The sequence below is a fragment of the Mustelus asterias genome, chromosome 3, assembly GCF_964213995.1.
Source record: "Mustelus asterias chromosome 3, sMusAst1.hap1.1, whole genome shotgun sequence".
NCBI classification, from domain to species: Eukaryota; Metazoa; Chordata; class Chondrichthyes; order Carcharhiniformes; family Triakidae; genus Mustelus; species Mustelus asterias.
In genome coordinates, this window is record NC_135803.1 from 37596381 (window position 1) to 37614651 (window position 18271).

Sequence of the window (18271 nt, forward strand, 5' to 3'; positions counted from 1 at the left end):
GTGGTGTCGTGGTCACTGTTCTCCTGAAAGCTGGGTAGTTTGCTCTGGACAATGGTCTGATTAAGGTTGTGTGGTTGTTTGAAGGCAAGAAGTGGGGGTGTGGGGATGGCCTTGGCGAGATGTTCGTCTTCATCATGAAGATGAAGACGAACATCTTGTCAAGGCGATCCCAAGTTATTGGTATATATGGTAAAAAATTGAGCCCTCAGTATAGATTTCTGGCAAAATGCCACTTGCTATGCATTAAATGACAATAGCTCCCTTCCCAAACCTGCAACCTCCACCACTTAGAATAGTGGCATCAGGTGCATGGAAACATTACCACCTCCAAGTTACACATCACCCTGATTTGGACATAAGTTCCTTTATTGTCACTGGACCAACTAACTGAAACTCAATACCTAAAATGTGCATTGGCTCAAGAATGAGAGCCACCACCATCACAGGGCAACTAGGGATGGGCAATACTTGTCTAGCGAATGACAGTAGCCGAAGATTCGGAAACATTTAGAAACCGGCAAAGATAGACTAAAAATATTAGGGTGAAATTATAATGAGTAAACTAGCAAGGTATATAACTATAGGTAGACTTTTAAAAGCTGTCCCTTAAGAGAATGAGACTGGGGAATTAATAATGAGAAATAGTGCAGACCTTGAACAAGTATTTTGCATCTGTCTTCATGATGGGGGACACAAAAAGCAAGAATGATAGAAAATCAAATGACAGAAAGTGGGGAGGAACTTATTAAACAATTGTTATCATTGGTTTACGAGCAGTGTGTGCTTCTACAACACGCGGACTGCCCTGGTTCAAGAAGGCAGCTCACCACCCACTTTCTCGAGGGCATTTAGGAATGGGCAATAAATGGTGGCCTAGCCAGTGACACTCGTCCCATGAAAGAATAGAACAACTTGATAAATTAATGGGACTGAAGGCTGATAAGTCCCTTGCACCTGATGGCCTGTATCATAGGGTAGCAGCAGAAGTGGCTTTAGAGATAGTGGATGCATTGGCTGTGATCTTCAATATTCCCTGGATTCTAGAAAGGTCCCAGCATATTGGAAAATCACAAATGTAAAACCACTATTCAAAGAATGGAGGTGAAAGTTAGGGAACTGTTGGCTAGTTAGTCACAGAATTATACAGCACAGAAAGGTTCTTCAACCCATCGAATCTGTACTAGCAACAACTACCACTAAAGGCACGCTAATCCCATTTTCCAGGACTTGTCCCATATCCTTGAATGTTATGATATTTCAAGTGCTCATTCAAATACTACTTAAACGCTGTAAGGTTTCCGGCCTCTACTACCTTCCCAGACAATGCATTCCAGATTCCTATCAGACTTTAAGTGATTTTTCTTTTCTCAAATCCCCTCTGAATCTCCTGTTCCTCATCCTAAACTATGCTCTCCCATGATTGACCCCTCAACCAAGGGACAGCTGCTTCATACTCACCCTGTCCATACCTCATAATCTTAGATGTCTCAATCATATCCTCCCTCCCCTCAGCCTTCTCTGTTCTAAAGAAAACAATCCAAGCGTACCTAGCCTCTATAGCTCCATACCAGGCAACATCTGTACCCTCCTACTGCAATCACATCCTTCCTATAGTGAGGTGACCAGAACTGTACACACTACTCCATTTGTGGCCTAACCAACATTCTGTACAGCTCCAACATAATCTCCTTGCTCTTATACTCTACGTCACGACTGATAAAAGCAATTTCCCATGCGCCTTCTTTCACCTGCTCTGCTCAGGGACCTGTGAATAAGTACCCCAAGATCCTTCTGTTCCTCTGAGCTTCCAAGTGTCCTTCCATTCACTAAATACTCCCTTGTCTTGTTACTTTTTCCAAAGGGCATCACCTCACACTTATCAGGGTTAAATACCATCTGCCACTGCTCTGCCCATCTGACCAACCCATCCATATCTTCCTGTAACCTAGACCTCCTCCTTCACTATTAACCATCCTACCAATCTTGGTGTCATCGGTAAACTTACTTATCATTCCCCCCACATTCTCATCTATATAATTTATATATGTAACAAACAACAAGGGACCAGGCATTGAATCTTGTGGTACACCCCTGGACACTGGTCTCCAATCACTCAAACAGCCTTCGACCACTACCCTTTCTGTCCTATAACTAAGCCAGTTTCTGATCCATCTTGCCAGGATTCCCTGAACTCCATGTGCTTCAACCTTCTCAATCAGTCTCCCATGTGGGACCTTGTCAAAGGCTTTGCTAAAATCCATTTAAATTACATCAACTGCACTTCCCTCATCCACACACTTGATCACATTTTTGAAAATTTCTATCAAATTTGTTAGGCACAACCTCCCTTTGACAAAGATGTACTGACTGTCCCTAATCAACCCATCCATGCCTTTCCAATAGGAGATTAATTCTCTCCTTCAGAATTTTCTCCAATAGTTTGTCTTCCATTGACTCACCGGTCTGTAACTGGCTGCTTCATCTCCATCTTCACTTTCCTGCCACACCTCCCACAGCAATCTGGGATGCAATTCATCCGGTCCTGGGGATTTGTCTATTTTTAAACCCGTCAAAGCCTCCATAACCTCCTCGCTTCCTATGTCAAACTGCTGAAGGTCCTCACAGTCTCTTTTCCTGCATTCTACACCTACATCCTCCTTCTCCTGAGTGAAGACTGATGAGAAGTATTCATTTAACACTCTTCCAATGTCCTGCAACTTCAGTCTCACATTGCCCTCTTAGTCTCCTATGGCCCCACTCTTTCCTGGTTAACCTCTTCTTAATAGGAAAATGTCATTAGCAAAATGTTGGAATCCATTATTAAGGAAATAGTACTGGGGCATCTAGAAAAACAATACATTCAAGCAGAGTCAACATGGTATTGTGAAAGGAAAATAGTGTTTGGCAAACTTGTTATCGAGTCCTTTGAGCAGGATGGATAAAGGTAAACCAGTAAATTTAGTGTATTTGGATTTACAAAAAGCATTTGATATGAGCTGATAATGTTGAGGTGACATATTATCATTGTTAGAGGACTGTCTGAGTGACAGGCAACATGGAGTCAGGCCAAATGGGTCATTTTCAGGTTAGAAAGGATGCCACAAGCATCAGTGCTGGGGCCTCAATTGTTTACAATCTATATTGATTTCTTAATGAAAGTACTGTGTGCATTGTTGCCAAATTTGCTGCATACCTAAGTTGGAAAGCAAGTGGTGAGGAGGGCGCTGAGTCTACAATGGGGAATCAATAGTTAAAGTGAGTGGGGAAAATGTTTGGCCATTGGAGTATGTGGGGAAGTGTGCGGTTGTCCTCTTGTGCGGTGTGAAGAAATGAAGAGCGGAGTATTATTTAAATAGGGAGAGAGACTGCAGAATGAGTGGCACAAGAGGGTGCCTTTGTACATGTAAAGAAAGTTTGAATGCTGGTAGAGCAAGTAATTAGGATGGCATGTGGAATGTTGGTCTTTATTGCAAGAGGAGATGGAACATAAAGGTAGGGAAGCCTTATTACAACTGTAAAGGGAGTTGCCAGACCGCATCTGAATTACTGAGTTCAGTTTTGGTCTCATTATTTAAGGGGAGATATACTTGCGTTGGTCAGAGTTCAGTAAAGGTTCGCTGAGTTAATTCCTTGAATAAAGTGCTTGTCTTCTGAGGAAAGATTGAGCAGGTTGGGCCTTAACTCATTGGAGTTCAGAAGAATGAGAGCTGATCTTATTAAAGCATCTACTTGTGTAAAAGTCAGATTTCTGAGACCGGTTGTTTAGACCAGAAGTCATGGGGTCGAATTATACATGGACAGTGTTTTTGAGAGGTTGACATACGTGCTTGATTTGGGCTACATTTAATGGACAAGATGACCCCTAGTGGCTAGGAAGGTGAAGTACAGACAGATTAATTGCCTCAATTTTCCCAGCTCCAGATTGTCGGAAATAGGATGTAAATTGAATGATGCATGTCAGGACTCCACGCAAGTCCTGATGCACAGGTGTGCGCTGAAACTACCCGAGAAGTTTGAGCTTCTGATGGGCTGATTCCATTACCCAATCCCTGTGTGGATATCTCTGACCCTGGGCCAGATACATGGCACTTACTTGAATACTTCCTCAGGAGATGTTGGACTATTTAATTAATACCTGGCCTAACTCAGTGGTGAGCAAATGTAACTCAACTGAGCAAAGCTATCAACCCCCTCACCCATGGTCACCCTCCTGATCTGACCACCCCCCTCACCAATTTCTCCACTCCCTGACCACCTCCCAATCTGATTACTCTCCGAGCAACTGACTACCCCTCTGCCTACTCACCCATTCACGAACTTGCTCACTGAAAGAGTTGGACCGTTACTGTCGTGAAAAGGGGATGTGCATTTTTGAGTGATACATCAGTGAGTCCACCTTCTCCTCTTACATTTGAAGCTTTGTCCTTTTATTTTTGAAAAGGATTTTTCAACTGACTAGAAATTCTACAATTTGGAATGGGATAGAACAAACTGTTTAAAATTGCAAGGCCACCTTCCAACATGAAGGCGAAAAAGCCAACAAGACACTCTCAGGGGAGTGTGAAGAGAGGGACATCTTCTACAATTTGAAGACCACCGAAATTCACGAAGGAAGATACAGTAAAATACTAAGTGCTGGATATTGAATCATGGCTGCCACCAACAGATCCAACCCAAACCCCTGGAAATACATAATGGGTATTGTGAGAGAAGATATAGCCTCTCTCTCAGTAACTGTGACATCTACATCTGACTGCATTCACGAAAGCAGGTCGTCCAAATTGGCCGCAATGTTGAAAAATCGACAACTAAAGGGCGATCAAAGGACATGTAACTGTATATTCTTTTAACTTTTTTTTAGGGCTCTAACTTCCCTTATCACTGGTACCTGTATGAGTGTGTGTGTGCCTGGATGACTGCATGAGGGCTGTGTTTTTTATTATTTTTTCCCCCCTCTGGTTTAGTAGTTAATAAATCTGCTCTTTAACTCAAGAAAATATTGAATCCTTATGGCTCACAGCTTAAATAATTTAATATGTTTGGATTCAGAAAAGACATATTCTCGTGAAAAAGAAACTTAAACCTTTGTTACGGCCAACAAAGGCAGCTGAATAGAGAGGAGCTAATTCACACCTCATCTGGTTATAACACACTATGCAAAGTTCCAGACAATATTATCTCTCCACTTAAAAAGTGTCAAAGGCAGATCGTGCCTTACGAGCCTGGTGGAGTTCTTCGAAAATGTGACTAAACACATTGACGAAGGGAAAGCGGTAGATGTGGTTTATATGGATTTTAGCAAGGCGTTCGATAAGGTCCCCCATGCAAGGCTTCTAGAAAAAGTGAGAGGGCATGGGATCTAAGGGGCTGCTGCCCTGTGGATCCAGAACTGGCTTGCCCAAAGGAGACAGAGAGTGGGTATAGAAGGGTCTTTTTCTAAATGGAGGTCGGTCACCAGTGGTGTGCCCCAGGGATCTGTTCTGGGACCCTTACCGTTTGTCATTTTCATAAATGACCTGGATGAGGAAGTGGAGGGATGGGTTGGTAAGTTTGCTGACGACACGAAGGTTGATGGGGTTGTGGATAGTCTGGAGGGATGTCAGAAGTTACAGAGGGACGTAAATAGGACGCAAGACTGGGCGGAGAAGTGGCAGATGGACTTCAACCCAGATAAATGCGTAGTGGTCCATTTTGGCAGGTCAAATGGGATGAAGGAGTACAATATAAAGGGAAAGACTCTTAGTACTGTAGAGGATCAGAAGGACCTTGGGGTCTGGGTCCATAGGACTCTTAAATCGGCCCCGCAGGTGGAGGAGGTGGTTAAGAAGGCGTATGGTGTGCTGGCCTTTATCAATCGAGGGATTGAGTTTAGGAGTCCGGGGATAATGATGCAGCTATATAAGACCCTCGTCAGACCCCACTTGGAGAACTGTGCTCAGTTCTGGTCGCCTCATTACAGGAAGGATGTGGAAAAGATTGAAAGGGTGCAGAGGAGATTTACAAGGATGTTGCCTGGATTGAGTGGCATGCCTTATGAGGATAGGCTGAGGGAGCTCGGGCTTTTCTCCTTGGAGAGACGTAGGATGAGAGGAGACCTAATAGAGGTATATAAGATGTTGAGAGGCATAGATCGTGTGGACTCTGAGGCTTTTTCCCAGGGTGAAAATGGCTGCTATGAGAGGACACAGGTTTAAGGTACTGGGGGGTAGGTATAGGGGAAATGTTAGGGGGAAGTTTTTCACACAGAGGATGGTGGGCGAGTGGAATCGGCTGCTGTCAGTGGTGGTGGAGGCAAACTCAAATAGGGTCTTTTGAGAGACTCCTGGATGAGTACATGGGACTTAATAGGATGGAGGGTTATAGGTAGGCCTAAAAGGTAGGGATATGTTCGGCACAACTTGTGGGGCCGAAGAGCCTGTTTTGTGCTGTAGTTTGTCTATGTTTCTAACATTTATAATCTCAGCTACTAACCCATCAATGTAATGATCCATTTTTAACTTTTGTGGCAACTGGGATTTAATTTTTGCTAGTGTTACCATGTTGAGAAGTATTTGACATAAAAACTAACTGCTGGCTGGAAAACCGCTCAGCAGGTCTGGCAGCATTTGTGGACAAAGAAAGGAGTAATCGCTTCTCGGCCTTTTGGCTAAGATCAAGTGTAGTATGGATAGGATGCTGCGCTTGATTGAGGTCTTTAGGTTACATTTAAGCTTCATTTGAAGCAATTTTTAAAAGCGGCATCTCGGCCTTTTGGCTAAGATGCAAATGAGATCAAGCCTTGGAGGAGGAGAGTCTGCACCTACTCCAGTCAGCTGGGCTCATGTAGATCAGGCCCAAGACAGGAGTGGAGGCCCTGTCTTGTCAGCTTGGATCGGAAATGTCTCAACTTGTTGAGACTCTGAATTGGACTTGATTTGATTGAATTGGAAAAGTTGTTTTTAAAAATCGCTTCTCGGCATTTTGGCTAAGATCAAGTGTAGTATCGACATGCTGTACTTGGTTGAAGTCATTAAGTTACATTTTAGCTTCATTTGAAGCAATTTTTAAAAGCGGCATCTCGGCCTTTTGGCTAAGATGCAAATGAGATCAAGCCTTGGAGGAGGTGCAATGCCTACTCCAATCAACTTGGATCATGTAGATCAAGCCCAAGACAGAAGGTGAGAGCCCTGTCTCGTCAGCCTGGATCGGGAATATCTCACTTGTTGAGACTATTAATTGGACTTGATTTGATTGAATTGGATTTTTAAAAATGGGGGAATTTTCCCGTTCCAACCATCGAAAGGTCCATTGACCTCGGGCGGGATTTTCCGGTTTCGGGGTGAGTGCGGCCAGAAAATCCCGGCCAATGTTTCAAATCCAATAGGACTCCTCTTTGCAACGTTAATTCTGATTCTCTCTCCACAGGTGCTGCATTTTCTAGTTTTATTTCAAATCTCCAGCAGCTGCAGTGTTTTACTTTTACAAGCATTTGGTTGATTTAATTCTTGCCTTTCCATTGAAGCCCAAGTATTTAAAGCAATGGCTTCTCTCTTCCCAACGTCAAAACCAAAAATCATGGGCTTGACTTTTATACAAGTATATACAGTAAGATTCTAAGGGGGCTTGACAGGGTAGATTCTGAGGGGGTATTTCTCCTCATGGGGCTATTTAAAACTAGGGGGTACAGTTTCAAAATAAAGGATCTCCCATTTAAGACCGATGTGGAGGAATTTCTTCTCTCAGAGGGTCGTTGAAATGCTGTCCTCTAAAGAATAGTGGAGGATGTGGCATTGAATACTTTCAAGACTGTTGGACAGATTTTTGATCAAAAGCGATTTGAGGGTTATGGGGAGGTGTAGGTAGGAATATGGAGTTAAAGCCACATCAGGTCAGCCATAATCTTATTGAATGAGGGAACAAATGGCCTACTCCTGCTCTTATTTTTTATGTCCCTATCAAATTTACATCTTCAAATGAATTAAAACAGATTTTTTTGTCGTATTTTACTTTAACGAGATGGAAAATTCATACTATGTGGTAGGGATTATCCGATCTCATCTATGTCTGCCCTGCTGCAAGTGAGAATGGAGAATTTGGCATTACAGCCAAAACTCCATTCACTTTCAGTAATACTGGAGAATCCCAGCCGTGAGCAAGGATGGAGGTTTTTGGCCACTGTGTCTGATTGGTGATATAGTATGTGGAACAAAGGTGCCCCTTTAAATTAATCCTTATGGGTTTCTGGTTCATGACAATAGTAGAACGTGATTATAATGTTCATTCAAATCACAAAATACTAATGGAAAACTTTGTTAGAAGACAACACTATTTGTAAAACAAAACACTTAGTAAAACAAAACACTAACGTCTTGGTAAGGACTACTTTCTTGCATATGGAATATTAAGATGAACACTGACCTGTGCCTTCAACTTCCCACAGTGAGATTATGATCTTAACTTGCATGGTTTAGCTAGAGGCCAATAAATTATTAATTTTCCATTGCAAACATTGTGTGGTTTTGACCTCCAACTAGCTAATTATTTTAGCAAACGCTAAAAGAAATGGCTCCTGGGAGAGGATGCAGTTCAGATCGGCACATCTTCATGGGCCATTAGCAAAGAATCTCTGGAGGCTGGCTGTAAAGTGACATTGCCGAGGCTTTGAAGCTCATGCCTGGCAAAGACACACCCCACTAATGGCATAATGAGCTGAAGACATGCCTTTTCACCTCAAAGATGAGTGACTATTTATTTATTAGTCACAAGCAGGCTTATATTAATACTGCAATGAAGTTACTGTGAAAATCCCCTAGTCGCCACACTCTGGCGCCTGTTCGGGTACACCGAGGGAGAATTTAGCAGAGCCAATGCACCTAACCAGCTGGACTATGGGAGGAAACCGGAGCACCTGGAGGAAACCCACACAGACATGGGGAGAACGTGCAGACTCCGCACAGACAGTGACCCAAGCCAAGAATTGAACCCGTGTCCCTGACGCTGTGAAGCAGCAGTGCTAACCACTGTGCCACCCATTATTATTATGACTATTATGATTTTAAATACTTTAAGTACTTCAATCACTTTAATAAACTTTTAAAAACATTAACAAATGTTGATTGCCCAGTGACATTCCTTGAGGAACAACTTGGGAAAGGTAGCTAAGGTATGTAATCAACACACTGGAACTAGCCACAATACCTACATAATTCAGGCATTTCCAGGTACCCAAGCTTGTTACTCTCACCATGCACCTTCTAGGCTGGATTCTTGGCGACAAAGGCTACCCACTGAAGAGATAGCTAATGACTCCAGTGAGGAACCTGAGGATAACCTAAACAATTCAGCAGATTACATGAACATATGAATTAGGAGCAGGAGTAGGCCCCTCGAACTTGCTCCACCATTCAATAAGATCATGACTGATCTGATTGTAATCTCATCTCCAATTCCTACTTATCCCCATAACCTTTCATCCCCTTGCTTATCAACAATCTATCTCTGCCTTAAAAACATTCAAAGACTCTGCTTCCCTTGCCTTTTGAAGAGTTCAAAAACTCAGAATCAGCCTCATCTCTGTCTTAAATGGGCGACCCCTTATTTTCAAACTGTGTCCTGTAGTTCTAGGTTCTCCCTCGAGAAGAAACATCCTCTCAACATCCACCCCTGTCAAGACCTGTCAAGGAGAAAGCAGCAACAGCCCAATTTGTTGCACTACAGTTGGCTCTGTTACACAGGGAGGAGTAAAAAGTGTGGGAACGCGATAGTTACAGGGAATTAAATTGTTAGGGGAATAGATAGGTGTCTGTGTGGCCGCAAACAAGACTCCAGGATGCTACGCTGCCTCCCTAGTGCAAGGGTCAAGGATGTCTTGGAATGGTTACAGGATGTTCTGAAGGGAGTGGATGAACAGCCAGTGGTCGTGGTACACATTGGTACAAACGACATAGATAGAAAATGGGATGAAGTCCTAAAAGCAGAATATAGGGAGTTAGGACGCAAGTTGAAAAATAGGGCCTCAAAGGTAGTGATTTCAGGATTACTACCAGTGCCACATGACAATCCAAGTAGAAAAAGCAGGATATATTGGATGAATGCATGGCTGAAGAGATGGTGTGAGGAGGAAGGTTCCTGGGGCATTGAGACTGGTCCCGGGGAGGTAGGACAGGTACAAACTGGACTCGTTACACCTGAACAAGTATTTGCTAGAGTGGTTGGGGAGGGTTTAAACTAGTATGGCAGGGGGATGGGAACTTATGCAAGGAGTTAGAGGAGGTGGAATTAAGGGCAAAAATAAAAGACAGTAAGGGCGATAAGAAGTGATAAGCAGAGAAATCAAGGGCCAGAATCAAACAGGGCCATGGTAAAAAATAGTGAGAAGCGGAAAAGTAATATTCAAAAGACAAGCCTGAAGTCTTTGTGCCTTAGCACATGGAGCATTCACAATAAAGTGGATGAACTAATCATGCAAATAGATGTAAATGGGTATGATGTAGTCAGGATTACGGAGATATAGTTGCAGGATGACCAGGGATCGGAACTGAACATCCAGGGATATTCTGTATTTAGGAAGGACAGATTAAAAAGGAAAAGGTGGTGGAGTTGCATTGCTGCTTAAAGAAGAAATTAACACAACAATGATGAAAGATATAAGCTTGGATGATGTGGAATCTATATGGGTAGAGCTGAGAAACACTAAGGGGCAAAAAACATTTGTGGGAATTGTGTATAGACCCCCAAACTGTAGTGGTGATGTTGGGAGTGGCATTAAACAGAAAATTAGAAGGGCATTCAGTAAAAAAAATCTGTAATTATGGGTAATTTTAATCTGCATATAGATTGGGCAAATCAAATTAATTACAATACCATAGAGGAATTCTTGGAGTATATACGGGATAGTTTTCTGGGCCAATTCGTTGAGCAATCAACTGGAGAAGAGGTAATCTTAGATTAGGTATTGTGTAATGAGAAAGGAATAATTGGCAATCTAGTTCTGTGAGGCCCCTTGGGAATGAGCAATTCTTCATTAAGATGGAGAGTGACATGGTTGATTCTGAGACTAGGGTTCTGAATCTTAATAAAGGAAATTATGATAGTATGTGATGTGAGTTGGCTATGATGGATTGGGAAATGTTACTTAAAGGGATGACGATGGATAGGCAATGGCAAATATTCAAAAAGCGCATGGGTGAACTGCAACAATTGTTTATTCCTGTCTGGCACAAAAGTAAAATGGAAAGGTGGCCAACTACGGCTCTCAAGGGAAATTAGAGATGGTATTAGATCCAAAGAAGAGGCATACAAATTGGCCAGTAAAAACAACTGACCTGAGGATTGAGAGCAGTTTAGAATTCAGCAAAGGATGACCAAGGGATTGATTAAGAAGGGGAAAATCGAGTACAACAGTAAGATAGCTGGGGACTTAAAAACTGACTGTAAAAGCTTCTAAAGATATGTGAAGAGAAAAAGATTGATGAAGATAAATGTAGATCCCTTACAGTCAGAAACAGGACAATTTATAATGAGGAACTAAAATATGGCTGTCTTCACAAAGGACAACATAAATAATGCAGCAGAAATGTTGGAGAACACAGAGTTCAGTGAGAGGGAGGAACTGAAGGAAATCAGCATTAGTAGGGAAATTATGTTGGGGAATTACTTATGCGAATGAAGGCTGATAAATCCCCAGGGCCTGATAATCCACATCCCAAAGTACTTAAGGAAGTGGCCCTAGAAATAGTGGATGCCTTGGTGGTCATCTTCCAATATTCTATAGACTCTGCAACAGTTTCTACAGATTGGAGGGTAGCTAATGTAACCCCACTATTTGAAAGGGGAGGTAGAGAGAAAACAAGGAATTATGGACCAGTCAGACTGAGTAGTGGGGAAAATTCTAGAGTCCATTATCAAGGATTTTATAGCAGAGCACTTGGTAAATAGTGGCAAAATCAAACAGAGTCAGCATGGATTTATGAAAAGGAAATCATGCTTGACAAATCTTCTGGAATTCGTCAAGGATGGATCTAGTAGAATTGATAAGGGGGAGCCAGTGGACGTGGTTTACTTGGACTTTCGGAAGGCTTTCGACAAAGACCCAAATAAGAAATTAGTGTGTAACATTAAAGCGCATGGGGTTGCGGGGAATACATTGAGATGGATAGAAACATGGTTGGCAGACAGGAAACAAGGGCTGGAATTCTCCAGCCGTTCATGCCCCGCTGTCACTGCCAGCAAGGATGGAGAATTTGACACTCAGCCAAATCTTTGTGCATTGCAGCGGGATAGGGGATTCCTGGCTGCGAGCATGGTCGGAGAATGTGGCCAAAACAGTGGTAATAAATGGGTCTTTTTCAGAATGGCAGGCAGTGACTAGTGGGGTACTGCAGGGATCAGTGCTAAGACCCCAGCTATTCACAATATATATTAGTGATTTAGATGAGGGAACTAAATGCAATATCTCCAAATTTCCAGATGATACAAAGCTGGATGGGAGGGTGAGCTGTGGGGAGGATGCAGAGATATTTCAGTGCGATTTGGACAAGCTGAGTGAGCTGGCAAATACATGGCAGAGCAGTATAATGTGGATAGATGTGAGGTTATCCACTTTGGTAGCAAAAACAGGAAGGCAGATTACTATATGAATAGCTATAAATTGAGAGAGAGGAATGTTCAATGAGACCTGGATGTCCTTGTACACCAGTTGTTGAAGGTAAGCTTGCAGGTGTAGCAGGTGGTAAAGAAGGCAACTGGTAGGTTGGTCTTCATAGAGAGAGGATTTGAGTACAGGAGAAGGGATATCTTAACTGCAATTAAACAGGGCCTTGGTGAGGCCACACCTGGAATATTTTTTTGATCTTCTTAACTGAGGAAGGATGTCCTTGCTATAAAGGGAATGCAGCAAAGGTTTACCAGACTGATTCCTGAGATGGCAGGACTGAGGAGAAATTGAGTTGGTTCGGATCATAGTCACTGGAATTCAGAAAATGAGGGGGATCTCATAGAAACCTACAAAATTCTACAGGACTAGTTAGGTTAGATGCAGAAATGATGTTCCCAATGGTGGGGGAGTCCAGAACCAGGGGTCATAGTCTACGGATAAGGTGTAAATTTTTTAGGACTGAGATGAGGAGAAATTTCTTCACCCAGGGAGTGGTAAGCCTGTGAAATTCACTACCACAGAAAGCAGTTGAGGCTAAAATATTGTGGCCAGAATTCTCTGGCCGTTCACGCCCTGCCAGTGCCGTCAGCGCTCAGCCAATCTCCGTTCACTGCAGTGGGACCACAGAATCCCAGCTGCGGGTGAGGTCGGAGAATCCGGCCCTGTACGTTTTCAAGCTCTTGGGGTGAAAAGGATCAAAGGATAGGGGGGGCAGGTGGGATCAGGCTATTGAATTGGATGATCAGCCATGATCATACTGAATGGCGAAGCAGGCTCAGAGAGCAGAATGGCCTCCTCCCGCTCCTATTTCCTGTGTTCCTATGACTAATCAGGATCTTTTTTGTTTCAAGAAGTTCACCTCTCATTCTTCTAAATGCCAATGGATACAGGCTTAGCTTATTTCTAATCTTAAATTAAGCTGTTTTTGTTTTATCACACCAATGACAACAGGTGTGATTATCTCTGCTCTCCTAAAAATTTATTGAAATAAGTTACTGAACTTTGGACTTTCCAGATGTGTAATATTTGTTTAAACACTGTTTGCGATTGAAGTCATTAACTGGGTCTATGTTCAGTACCAGGCTTCAATGGTCCTAATTGTTTCATGGCAGTTTTCCTCGCTGTTAAAACGAAGCCCAATGCTTTCAATGTATTTACGGTCATTTACTTCAGTAAAAATGAAATCAAACTCATTTAGAAATTGACTGAGAGTGTTAAACAGAAGCAGTTTATTCCTTGTGTATAATGTAATGGTGTTAATAGATGTAGATGCAGATGACTCTGTGCCAACTGATACCAGCAGTAAATCAACATGGCAATCAGCCCAAATTAAAGACATGCAGTTCACTGCTTCTTTATAGAGGCAGGATTATCATCAGAGTCTCCTCAGGACCACATTGAGGTCCAGTTTTTGAAAGTGCGATTGTTTGAAAAAGTGGTACTGTTTGGACTCCCAACAGCAGCGAAAGACCCCAAAGACCTTTTTAAAAATCATTCATGGGATGTGAGCATCGTTGACTAGGCCAGCAATTGTTGCCCATCACTAATTGTCCTTGGAAAGGTGTTGATGAGCTGCCTTCTTGAACCACTGCAGCCCATGTGGTGTAGGTACACTCCAAGAGTTTTAACAACACCAGGTTAAAGTCCAACAGGTTTATTTGGTAGCAAACACCATTAGCTTTCGTAGCGCTGCTCCTTCGTCAGATGGAGTGGAAATGTACACTCCCCAGTACACTCGTACACTCCCCAGTGCTGCTATTGAGGGAGTTCCAGGATTCTGACCCCTCAACTATGAAGGAACAGTGAATTTCCAATTTAGAATAGTGAGTGGCTTGGAAGAGAACTTCCAGATGGTGTTCACATGTATCTGCTGCCCTAATCCTTCTAGGTCGGCGTGGTTGCGGGTTTGGAAGGTGTTGTCTAAAGACTTTTAGTAAGTTCCTGCAGTGCATCTTGTAGATGGTACACATGGCTGCCATTGTGCATCTGTGCTGGAAGGACTGAATATTTGTGAATGGAGTGCCAATCAAGTGGGCTGCTTTGTCCTGGATGATGTTGAGCTTCTTGGGTATTGTTGGAGCTGCACCCATCCAGGCAAGTAGAGTATTTCATTACAATCCTGACTTGTGCTCTGTATATGGTGGACAGACTTTGGGGAGTCAGGCGGTGAGTTACTCGCCGCAAGGTTCCTAACCTCTGATCTGCTCTTGTAGCCACAGTATTTATATGGCTAGTCTAGTTCAGTTTCTGGTCAATAGTAACCCCCAGGATGTTAACGGTGGGGAATTCAGCAATGACACTGCCATTGAATTTCAAGGGGTAATGGCTAAATTCTCCAATATTGGAGATGGTCATTGCCTGGCATTTGTTTGGTGTAATGTTACTTGCCACCTGTCAGCCCGAGCCTGGATATTGTCCAGGTCTTGTTGCATTTGGAAATAGACTGCTTCAGAATCTGAGGAATGACGAATGGCACTGAACATTGTGCAATCATCAGTGAACATGCTCACTTCTGACCTTATGGTGGAAGGAAGGTCATCTATAAGCAGCTGAAGATGGCTGGACGTAGGGCACTGCCCTGAGCGACTCCTGCAGTGATGTCCTGGAGCTGAGATAATTGACCTTCAACAACTACAACCATCTTCCTTTGTGCCAGGTATGCCCCTCTGATTCCACCTGATTGAATCCTGTTTTACTCGGGCTCCTTAATGCCACATTTGGTCAAATGCTACCTTGATGTGAAGGGCAGCCACTGTATGAAGGCCTCCAGTTGTAGCATTGGAAAATCTTGGAGCTTGCTATCGTGCCATGCTGTGCCATTCTTGTGTCTGCCAGGTGAGTATCAGTTGTAGAATGATTTACAGCACCAATGTGTGCCTCTCCTTTAAGAGATACAGGCTGCTTTTTTAAGTGGTTCCTCAGGATTTTGCCAGGTCTGGTCTGTAGCCCACTGGACAGTGCAGGCTGTACACTACAATCATTTAAATCAGGAGGCTGCCCAATGCTTGCATGCTGCCTGCATCAGAAGAAATCTGTGCAGTGCAACCCCACAGTACCCCACAGGGCGGCACGGTAGCACAGTGGTTAGCACTGCTGCTTCACAGCTCCAGGGACCTGGATTCGATTCCCGGCTTGGGTCACTGTCTGTGTGGAGTTTGCACATTCTCCTCGTGTCTGCGTGGGTTTCCTCCGGGTGCTCCGGTTTCCTCCCACAGTCCAAAGATGTGCAGGTTAGGTTGATTGGCCATGCTAAAATTGCCCCTTAGTGTCCTGGGATGCGTGGTTTAGCGGGTACAATATGTAGGGATGTGGGGGTAGGGCCTGGGTGGGATTGTGGTCGGTGCAGACTCGATGGGCTGAATGGCCTCTTTCTGTACTGTAGGGTTTCTATGATTCTATGAGTACCGTCCCCAGACCCTGTCCAGTTTTGCTGCCAAAGATCACTGAGTCACAGCAGTGTTTACTTAACAATAATGCGGAGATGCTGGCATTGGACTGGGGTGGGCACAGCAAGAAATCTCACAACACCAGGTTAAAAACAGTTTCTTCTCTGCTGTCATCAGACTTTTGAATGGACTTACCTCGCATTAAGTTGATCTTTCTCTACATCCTAGCTATGACTGTAACACCACATTCTGCACTCTCTCATTTCCTTCTCTATGTACTGTAAGTTTTGTCTGCATAGCGCACAAGAAACAGCAAATTAGAGGAGTAAATTGGAAGGAGGTATTCTCGGGGAAATGTACTGAAGAGAGGTGGCAGTTTTTCAAGGAATGTCTGTCTCGAGTTCTACAGGACAACGTTCCAAGCAGACAGGGAGGTGTTGGTCGGTTAAAGGAACCGTGGTGCACGAAAGCTGTGCGGGACCTAGTCGAGAAGAAAAGGGAAGCGTACAAAAGGCTCAGAGAGCTTGGCGAAGATAGGGATTTAGAAGAGTGAACGGCTGGTAGGAAGGGACTAAAGAAGGAAATTAGGAGAGCCAGAAGGGGTCACGAGAAGGCCCTGGCAGGTAGGATGAAGGAGAACCCTAAGGCGTTCTATAAATATGTGAAGAGTAAAAGGATGAGACGTGACGGAATAGGGCCTATAAAAGGTGAAGGCGGGAAAGTTTGTACGGAACCAGTAGAAATGGCAGAGGTGCTCAATGAGTATTTTGCCTCGGTTTTCACAGAGGAGAAGGAGCTGGGTGGATGTACTGCGGGGGTGCGGTGGACTGAAAGGATTGAGTATGTGGACTTTAAAAAAGAGGTTGTGCTGGAATCTTTGAATGGCATCAAGATAGATAAGTCGCAGGGTCCGGATGGGATGTACCCCAGGTTACTGTGGGAGGCGAGGGAAGAGATTGCAGAGCCTCTGGCGATGATCTTTGCGTAGTCAATGGAGACGGGAGAGGCGCTGGAGGATTGGAGGATTGCGGATGTAGTTCCTATTTTCAAGAAGGGGAATAGGGATAGCCCAGGTAATTACCGACCGGTGAGTCTAACTTCAGTGGTTGGTAAACTGATGGAGAAGATCCTGAGGGACAGGATATATGAGCATTTAGAGAGGTTTAGTATGCTCAAGAATACTCAGCATGGCTTTGTCAAGGGCAGATCGTGCCTTACGAGCCTGGTGGAGTTCTTTGAAAATGTGACTAAACACATTGACGAAGGGAAGGCGGTAGATGTGGTTTATATGGATTTTAGCAAGGTGTTCGGTAAGGTCCCCCATGCAAGGCTTCTAGAAAAAGTGAGAGGGCATGGGATCCAAGGGGCTGCTGCCCGGTGGATCCAGAACTGGCTTGCCCAAAGGAGGCAGAGAGTGGGTATAGATGGGTGTTTTTCTAAATGGTCGGTCACCAGTGGTGTGCCCCAGGGATCTGTTCTGGGACCCTTGCTGTTTGTCATTTTCATAGATGACCTGGATGAGGAAGCGGAGGGATGGGTTGGTAGGTTTGCCGACGACACGAAGGTTGGTGGGGTTGTGAATAGTCTAGAGGGATGTCAGAAGTTACAGAGGGACATAGATAGGATGCAAGACTGGGCGGACAAGTGGCAGATGGACTTCAACCCAGATAAATGCATCGTGGTCCATTTTGGTAGGTCAAATGGGATGAAGGAGTACAATATAAAGGGAAAGACTCTTAGTACTGTAGAGGATCAGAAGGACCTTGGGGTCTGGGTCCATAGGACTCTGAAATCGGCCCCGCAGGTGGAGGAGGTGGTTCAGAAGGCGTATGGTGTGCTGGCCTTTATCAATCGAGGGATTGAGTTTAGGAGTCCGGGGATAATGATGCAGCTATATAAGACCCTCGTCAGACCCCACTTGGAGTACTGTGCTCAGTTCTGGTCGCCTCGCTACAGGAACGATGTGGAAAAGATTGAAAGGGTGCAGAGGAGATTTACAAGGATGTTGCCTGGATTGAGTGACATGCCTTATGAGGATAGGCTGAGGGAGCTCGGTCTTTTCTCCTTGGAGAGACGAAGGATGAGAGGAGACCTAACAGAGGTGTATAAGATGTTGAGAGGCATAGATCGGGTGGACTCTCAGAGGCTTTTTCCCAGGGTGGAAATGTCTGCTACGAGAGGTCACAGGTTTAGGGTGGTGGGGGGTAGGTACAGGGGAGATGTTAGGGGTACGTTTTTCACACAGAGGGTG

At 44.0% G+C, this 18271-nt stretch overlaps 1 non-coding gene and 1 pseudogene across 1 annotated transcript; both read left to right on the plus strand.

Moving 5' to 3' along the window:
* The first annotated feature begins 6626 nt into the window (after positions 1-6626).
* On the plus strand, positions 6627-6781 carry LOC144491914 (U2 spliceosomal RNA; annotated as a pseudogene).
* Positions 6782-6944: 163 nt separating this feature from the next.
* LOC144491935 (U2 spliceosomal RNA) lies at positions 6945-7127 on the plus strand. Its single transcript, XR_013497518.1, has one exon. It is a non-coding gene; the product is annotated as a U2 spliceosomal RNA (small nuclear RNA).
* The last annotated feature ends 11144 nt before the right edge of the window (positions 7128-18271 follow it).